This window comes from Meleagris gallopavo, chromosome 2 (genome assembly GCF_000146605.3).
Source record: "Meleagris gallopavo isolate NT-WF06-2002-E0010 breed Aviagen turkey brand Nicholas breeding stock chromosome 2, Turkey_5.1, whole genome shotgun sequence".
Lineage (NCBI taxonomy): Eukaryota > Metazoa > Chordata > Aves > Galliformes > Phasianidae > Meleagris > Meleagris gallopavo.
Genome location: NC_015012.2, coordinates 23574161 through 23581628, shown reverse-complemented (window position 1 = coordinate 23581628; position 7468 = coordinate 23574161). Strand labels below are relative to the sequence as shown.

The 7468-nt window shown below is 36.6% G+C and overlaps 2 long non-coding RNA genes across 3 annotated transcripts in view; one reads left to right on the top strand and one right to left on the bottom strand.

Moving 5' to 3' along the window:
* Positions 1-7468, top strand: part of LOC116216306 — an 85725-nt gene that overhangs the window by 65291 nt on the left and 12966 nt on the right. The window contains exon 3 of one of the 2 annotated variants that reach the window (XR_004158820.1): positions 3009-3758. The exons of the other annotated variant lie outside the window; for it this stretch is intronic. This is a non-coding gene — a long non-coding RNA (uncharacterized LOC116216306). Of the gene's footprint in view, positions 1-3008; positions 3759-7468 lie in introns of those variants that run through there. 2 annotated transcript variants of the gene reach the window in all.
* LOC116216305 overlaps positions 4366-7468 on the bottom strand; it is a 3300-nt gene continuing 197 nt past the window's right edge. Inside the window, exons 2-4 of the long non-coding RNA XR_004158818.1 lie at positions 5505-5740; positions 4811-4855; positions 4366-4455 (exon numbers count right to left, since the gene is read on the bottom strand). This is a non-coding gene — a long non-coding RNA (uncharacterized LOC116216305). The remainder of the gene's footprint in view (positions 4456-4810; positions 4856-5504; positions 5741-7468) is intronic.

Below are 7468 nucleotides of genomic sequence, written 5' to 3'. Positions count from 1 at the left end.
TTTTCAGAGAAGGCAGTCCATAGTCCTGGCAATCTACAGTCTAGATCAGAGAGGGCAATGAAAAGCTTAGCTAGTCGTTAGATCCAGTGAAGTTTACAAATACAGGAATAGAACTGAAACAACAAATGCACCCAGGAAGCCTATGGAAGAATAAGGCACAAATAATCTCTGGGCTTAGTTCTGCTATCACATAGGACAGATTTGGAAAAGTTCAGTTCTGTGCTCGGGTGATGAACCAACAGAAAGCAAAACATTGGGTTATATTCCCTGAATGTCAGACTCATATGAGATTTATAAATGGTTAGCGTTAGATCAGAATATTCTAGATTGCAACAAACTATTTACTAAAATAACTTGAGGAATCAGAGGATTATTGCAGTGAGTTTCATATTTTTTTTTTTCTTTAGTGAGTGGTTCCCTTTTAGACTGAAGTCTACTTAGTAAATATAGTGGTTTTGTGAGAATAGGTCTTCAAATTAAGCAGGCGTTTCTTAGTGTTGAGTGACAGGTGAGTCAATTGGTCAGATATCTCAGTTGGTATGTTCCACACAGGTATTTAGTTTGGCCAGAAATAAATAGAGGAGATGCCGCCCCAACAACACTCGCTTGTCTGAATCTGAACACTACTGCAACAGAAGGGCACAGCACTGAGCTAACCTCACCATGTTTGGGTTATCTTGATGCAAAGAGAAGCTCCAAAATTCACTCTTTAAATCGGCTCTATATCTCTTGCAGCCTGAAGAAAGGCAGGAGGTAGGCTAGCATCTGACTGTCACATATATTCAATGTCCTGTAGTTTGAATATTTACCCAGACCTTGTCCACGGTACTACAGATTCCTGGCTCTAGAAATAATTCAAGCAACCTTATGATTCTTCCTGCTAGCTGGTGTTGGACTGGAAGGCAGATATGCAGAAGGAAGAAACTAGAATTGAATAGATATTCTAATTATTTTCAAATACAAATGAGGTCAATACTGATTTTCAGTTTAAATATTAATCATCTCAGCAGTGTGTGTGAGGGTATTACATCTCTCATCTATGATCAGAATAAGATGTTTTTGTCTGCCAGTTCTATCAATCACTTTGGCCTCTGTAAGAACAAGTAATGCCCTCTCAGATTACACTTTCTGCTACTAGAAAACTATGACATAGATGCTGTCACTGAAACATGGGGAGAAATGGTTTCCACAAGTAGAGTGAGGTTATCGCCATATACAAGCTGCTTAGGTTGCATGGGGTTCTAAGCAATCTGATTGAGCTGCACAGGGCCCTGTTCACTGTAGTTGGACTAGATGACATTTAAGGGTTGCTTCCAACTCAATTCTGTGATTCTATGACATTCTTAAGAAATGTATGTGTGTACATGCGGCTTAAATGGCTTTTTTTTTTTTTTTTTCCAGATGAGGCTTAATGCTGCATCTGAATTAAAGCAATCTTCATTTTTAAGAAGCTTTGGAGTTCTTTGAAAGTAGATGAATTTATAAATCCAGAGCTGGAACAAAATTAATTGTAAATCTTAAAAGAGAGTCTATGCTTCCAAAACATGAGGACAAGTATGACCTTACTGTAAAACTATGTACTTTAGCCTCTGGGTAAAAGTGGTGCATGAGAAGTTTATTTATGTTTAGGTGTGTAAATAAACAGTAAGCCTTTGGACACTCTTCTAATATTTCAAATGCAGTCTGCCAGGAGTCTTTTATTTCTGTTATGGCTTCAGGACATTAGGACCACGGAAACGCAGCTAAATTAAACGTTGCAAATGCAGAAGTATTTGTGGCACTTCTTGCTTTCTGAGGGCCTTGATTCAGTTGAACATGTGCTTTATTTAAAGGTAGGGATAGCAGCAGTCTGGCATGCTGCCCTCAGACTATTTTTCTATGTAAAGGTGGCAGAACCAGGTCCTTAGTTTTAACCGATCTGATGATTAAACAAGGGTAACCCTTTATCGATCATGACTGGCTTGAGAATTATACTGAATGCATTTATACAAATATAGTGGTTTTCTTTTTTTTAAGGTGTAGGAGTAAAACTGTTTTGCTCATGGAGTGCTACACAGTAGATTTTTCAGGGGTAAAATATGCCTGAAAGAATGTGGGCCATAAACACAATAGCTTATGAGAAAATAGTTTCCTTTCCCCATGAAACTTTTCCAAATCTCAATTCTTTCTTACTGTATTACCTAGCAAATGTCAAAACAATAGCAGCAGAATTCCTGAGGTAGCACTTGCAGTTGTTGACAACTGAACGTTGTTGTTTTCACACCTTCTGCGATCAATTGGTTTTTATACACGGGGACAAAATTAACATATATACATACATTCTCTACGCTTAGCCCGGAAGCAACCTGTATGATTGAAAGAGCCTGTTCTAGAGTGGCAAGCGCTGTATATTATACCCTTCTGTTGTAGTCCAGGTTTAGGCAGAGAGCCATATAAATTCCACGTTAATATCCTCCAAAGTTAAATGTGATAACATATGAGCACTCGGATGCTCCAGTAATCACCCTTTTGTATACTATTCCACTAATTTGTCAAGGTATTATGAGTTCTGTGCTTTCTTCAAGCTGAGAATGCTTGAACCCATAGCTTTCATATGTTATGGAAGTGCTTAGGCCATGAGGTATTTTGGTTAACTTGCTCTCCACCCTTTCTCTTGAAGTACAGCCAGAAATGCTGCATCGTGGGCCAGAAGGAGTACAGCCAAGAAGAAACCTGACTCTAGCTTAAGGCTCAGGCATTTCATTAGAAAAGGAAGAAAAAAAGCCAGGGATGCCAGCACTCTTCACTCGTGTGTGCACACTATATAACTATTAAAACAATCCTGAGAGCAGGGTAAGGGCCTCAGATTATGTTATTAGGGACTCAGCTGAGAAGATAGCTAAATATGTACTGTAGTTTTGTGCTTGTAATAGCTCTGTGAAATACAGTTTCAATAAATCTTAAGTTCTTTCTCACATTTATAGGTAATATCATTGTAGCATTTGTTTTTTTTTCCTGTTTTCTTTTAGTTACCAAGCAGTTCCATTAAGAGCTTTTGAACATGTTACCAAGTGCTTGGATGCCAGTCAAACCATCGACTTCAAGCTGTGGTACATTTGGAAGACAGTTTACTTAGACTATTTATTAAGGAAATAGAGCACCCCGCTTAGTATCCAATATGCTACATATAGTTCCATATCTGGGTATGTTTTTGCTTCTTGACATACATAAATTCCATAAAATCACTGTTTTTATTAAATGTTCCCTTTCACGCAATTAGGCAAGCTATTAACAGTGTACCTTAAGACCACCGCTTTGTAGTGCTGCGGGCTTCACTCACTTGCCTTCCACAGAGAAGCGTAAGCCTTCTTTGATCTACAAGAATGGACATTTACATAGTCTGTATTTAAATGTTTACGTACGTATACATACAATCATAGAATTGCTCAGGTTCGAAAAGACCTTTAAAAATCAAGTCCAACTGCAACCTCATCATACTACTCTAACAGCCCTCCACTAACTCATACCCCTGAGCACTGTATCCACACAGTTTTTAAATTTACATGTATATACAGGAAATATTTCTATTCATAACCAACCAACGTTCCCTCTTAATCATAAGAAATTAGACTCTCTGAGAATATTGGTCTATATCGAAGAAGTTCAATCCTGGCTGTAATACAGAATATCCTATTGAATCTCCTTCAGCTTTGCTGCATAGGCAATTACTAATTTGAGATTCAGAAAACGAAAACAAAGAAGAGGAAGCTCAACAAAAGAATTTTGCTTGAGAAACAGAAAAATAAAATCTCCCTACGGTATTACTTGAAAGACAGTGGAAAATCTTGACCTTTCTGTGGTCACGATTATGTTTAGGCCATACTGTATATGATATGATCTCTTAGTAGGGCATCTTTTCAAGGGTCAGCTGCTCACAAAGAAGGTTAACATTTATTGGCGTGTACAAAATGGGCGCTGCAAAACCTCAGTCAACTGCAAACCCTTGTCAGTTGGATGCCTAATTACATTACTTCAGCGTAATTACATATTGTATTTAATAATAATTTAACAGAGGCTTACTAATATACTTCAAATATCTTGGTCTCAAAATGATACTTGCCAAAAATAGTCTATATGTCTATTGTACCAGTTTAAATGTTGCTCAGTTTCCACAAAATGTATTAATTTTACTGTATTACTCCCAAACTCACTTGTGAAATATGATGTCCGCTACTTATTTCAATTTTTGAACAAAAAGTGAACAGTTGCTATAGCAATTGTTACATTGCAGCATGTTACATCGTAACAGTTCAAAACAATGATGGCTGATGTTCTAAGTATTTTTTCACCTGAGCAGTAAAAGCAGGGGAAAACATGCTGAAGAAACCTTGAAAACTACAGCCTTCCTGTTGAGACATGGTTTGACATGGAGTTCAGGAACAGCAGACAGATCTTCTGGACTATTTTCAAACCAAGCTGAGGAAAACAAACAAAAATAAGAACACACAAAAAAAGAACCAAACGCATTTAAAGTTGTATAATTAATTTTTATAAGAAGTTGCTCATTTCAACTGTATTAAAATAGAGTTCTTCTCAGTTCATGTATGAGCTCTTCCCAGAACATTGCTACATTACTCTGGTGGCCTGAAGAAGGTAAAGTGTATAACAGCCTACTGATTTGCTCTGTGTTTTGTCACTTATGCACGTATAATTATTCACAATAAAAGCTCTATGACGTGTTGGGTAAAGCAGTGTTTGATAGAGGTCTCTGCCAAGCGTTTTCAGGGATTTTGGCAGAAACAGAATCAACAGAGACAGATGGATCTCTAACCTGTACTTCTGAGATGTTCCTCAGACCATCAGGAACAGTGGGCAACTGCAAAGAAGAACAGGCCTTTGCATTTATCACACAAGAGAGTAGAATGATCTCATAGTTTACACACACTTTTCTCAGTTTTACATTATATTCAATTGACTAAAGTTACGGAGAAAGATTTTTCCATTTCCTATTCTTTCCATTTAAAATTAAATAAAAATTTACTTACTCTGTGAAACCATGCACAATAACAAATTAAATATAACAGTGTGAGAAAAAGAATCCATCTAATTCTCATGGAACTCTTTAATTTCTCCCCTTTCCAGTTCTTGCTTGGTCAATTCATTTTTATTCCTTGGAAAATTCCTTATAACATGGTCATGAATATGATCCACGTATTTGAGTAACAGGAAATAACAGAGAAAAAGACTGAAAGTGATTGCTTGACTAAAAGATCTTTACTACCCTTGCCCAGATATCTTGCCTTCAGCCCATCCTAATTCAGTTAGGAGAAGTAGTTGGAATGTTTCAGATTACTGCAATTGTTTCAGCAGACAGGGAGAAAGATAATAGAACTAAACTAGGTGAGACTTACTTATCTACAGTAACTCAGTTTCATGTTCTGAAATAACTCTGTTACCTATACCACAATGTAGTGGTGATAGCTACGTTGGAAATGGCATTTATAAAGCACCTTTGACCACTTCACCTGAACTTAGATCACTAATCCATCTGGCCCAGGACAATTTCCAACACTCTCAATCTGTCAACAGTTCCAAGCAGCTGCCATCTCAAAAATGAAGCCAGACTTTCAGACAAATGTCTTCTTTCCTTCAAGATGTGGAATTGTTATTTTCTTTGCTCCTCTCATAAATTCCACTGTTGTGATGTGGGATCAGTAACTTGTCCTTGACAAGGTGACTGAAGAAGTGGCAGATCCAGTAGCTGATAAACCATTTTAAATGGAGATAAAAGATTAGTCACACTCATGATCTGGAACTCCCAATTCTAAAGAAATATGGGAATAATTTCTGCCCGAACTAAGCAGTGAAACATTATACTCAAAACTGCAAAAAGGGTACCTAAATCCTACTTGTATTTTTCAGAGATTTTAAGATATATTTTTGCTTACACACTTAGGAAAACTCCTAAGTTTCATTTTCATTGTAATGCTGTAGTCACTGGAATTAATATTTATATGTGAAACTTTATAATATCAAATGTATTTAAATTGTGGATTTTACTTCTGTGCATCGCATGGCATGTGGAGCTGTTGTTAGCGCAAATTTGACCTTGATCTCCTTTAATTCAGATGGAGTTGAAAGTACTGAATACTAACGAGGCCATCTAACACGGGCCTATGCTCATAGCCTTTCAAAAAAAACAAACAAACTTATCTCTGGAATAAGGAAATAACATATAGAACCAGACATTTACTGCATAAATCAATAACACTTTGCATGACAGATAAAACAATCTCTAAGAAAATACTCTTTCTGGGTTTTTGAACCATCCTACAGAATTTAATTGATGAGATTTCAGTTGCTGCATAAGATGCAAGAGCTTGAAAAAAAAAAAAAAAAAAAACAACTGTACAAAACATATATGGTATTTCCAGTCACCAAATGTTTTATATTAGTTTGTATGAGGCCTTATTAAGTGGCAGTATAAGTATGACAGTTAAATTTTGTGTTCTCTCAGGTTTTTTCATCCCTGGGTATGCTATTCAGTAAGATTATTTTTTTCTTCATGAACTTTCCACTACAGCAAACAAAAAACTTTAAAACTTTCCTGGAAACAACCACTGCTGTTAAAGAGGAATCAATGATATCAGTTATTCCAGATCAAATCCTTTTTTCACTTCTACTTTTTTTTTTTTTAATAGATCTGTTTAGAGAACACACTCCACGCAATCTAGACGTTGTGAAATTATGCAGTTTATCTTTTGATGAGTTTATCTAACTAGCTGTGGATTAAAAAAACAAAACACAACTTTTATTAAAACGTGGGAGCACTAGCAAAAGGCGGCTTTCCTTTAACAAATCCCATTTCACGACATTAAGAAGAAGAGTTCATTATCTCTCAGTTAAGTGAAATTGCTTCAGTCTTGATACATGCCAGCATCAGAAAGCTTTGGTGACTGTATAGACACTATCAAAGACCAAAGGGCACTAATCCACGCAGAAGAATGGAACCAGAGCAGGTGAAAATTTGTCACCACTATGACAAAATAACTCCTTAAAATAAAAACATCTTTCAGCGCTAAATTTAGTGCTGTATTAGCTGCAGTAGAAATTATAGCCCAATTACTGCTTGTTGAAGTATACTACAACTCCATTTTCACAGCAGTATTTCAGAACTTCAAAAATACAGAAACAAATGTTGTTATTCACGTGGTGCAGAAAAGTTAGCAGGAGTTTTTCTTTCAGAGCAGAGCTACTTGTTCAGAATTTTGAAGGAGTTTGTATCCAATAGCATCTATGTGTGACCAGCTTTTGAGAATTCAGCACTTAGACTGAAGAAGTAATCCTACTTGTAATTACAGACCAGTGACTACAGGGGATCCTGAGTGTAACACTATAACGTGATAGAAAGTACAGCAATAACAGCATGGTAGCAAAGTCTTCGGCTGCAGCAAATAAGAACAAGCCCAAATGTAGCAGCCATGGGTAA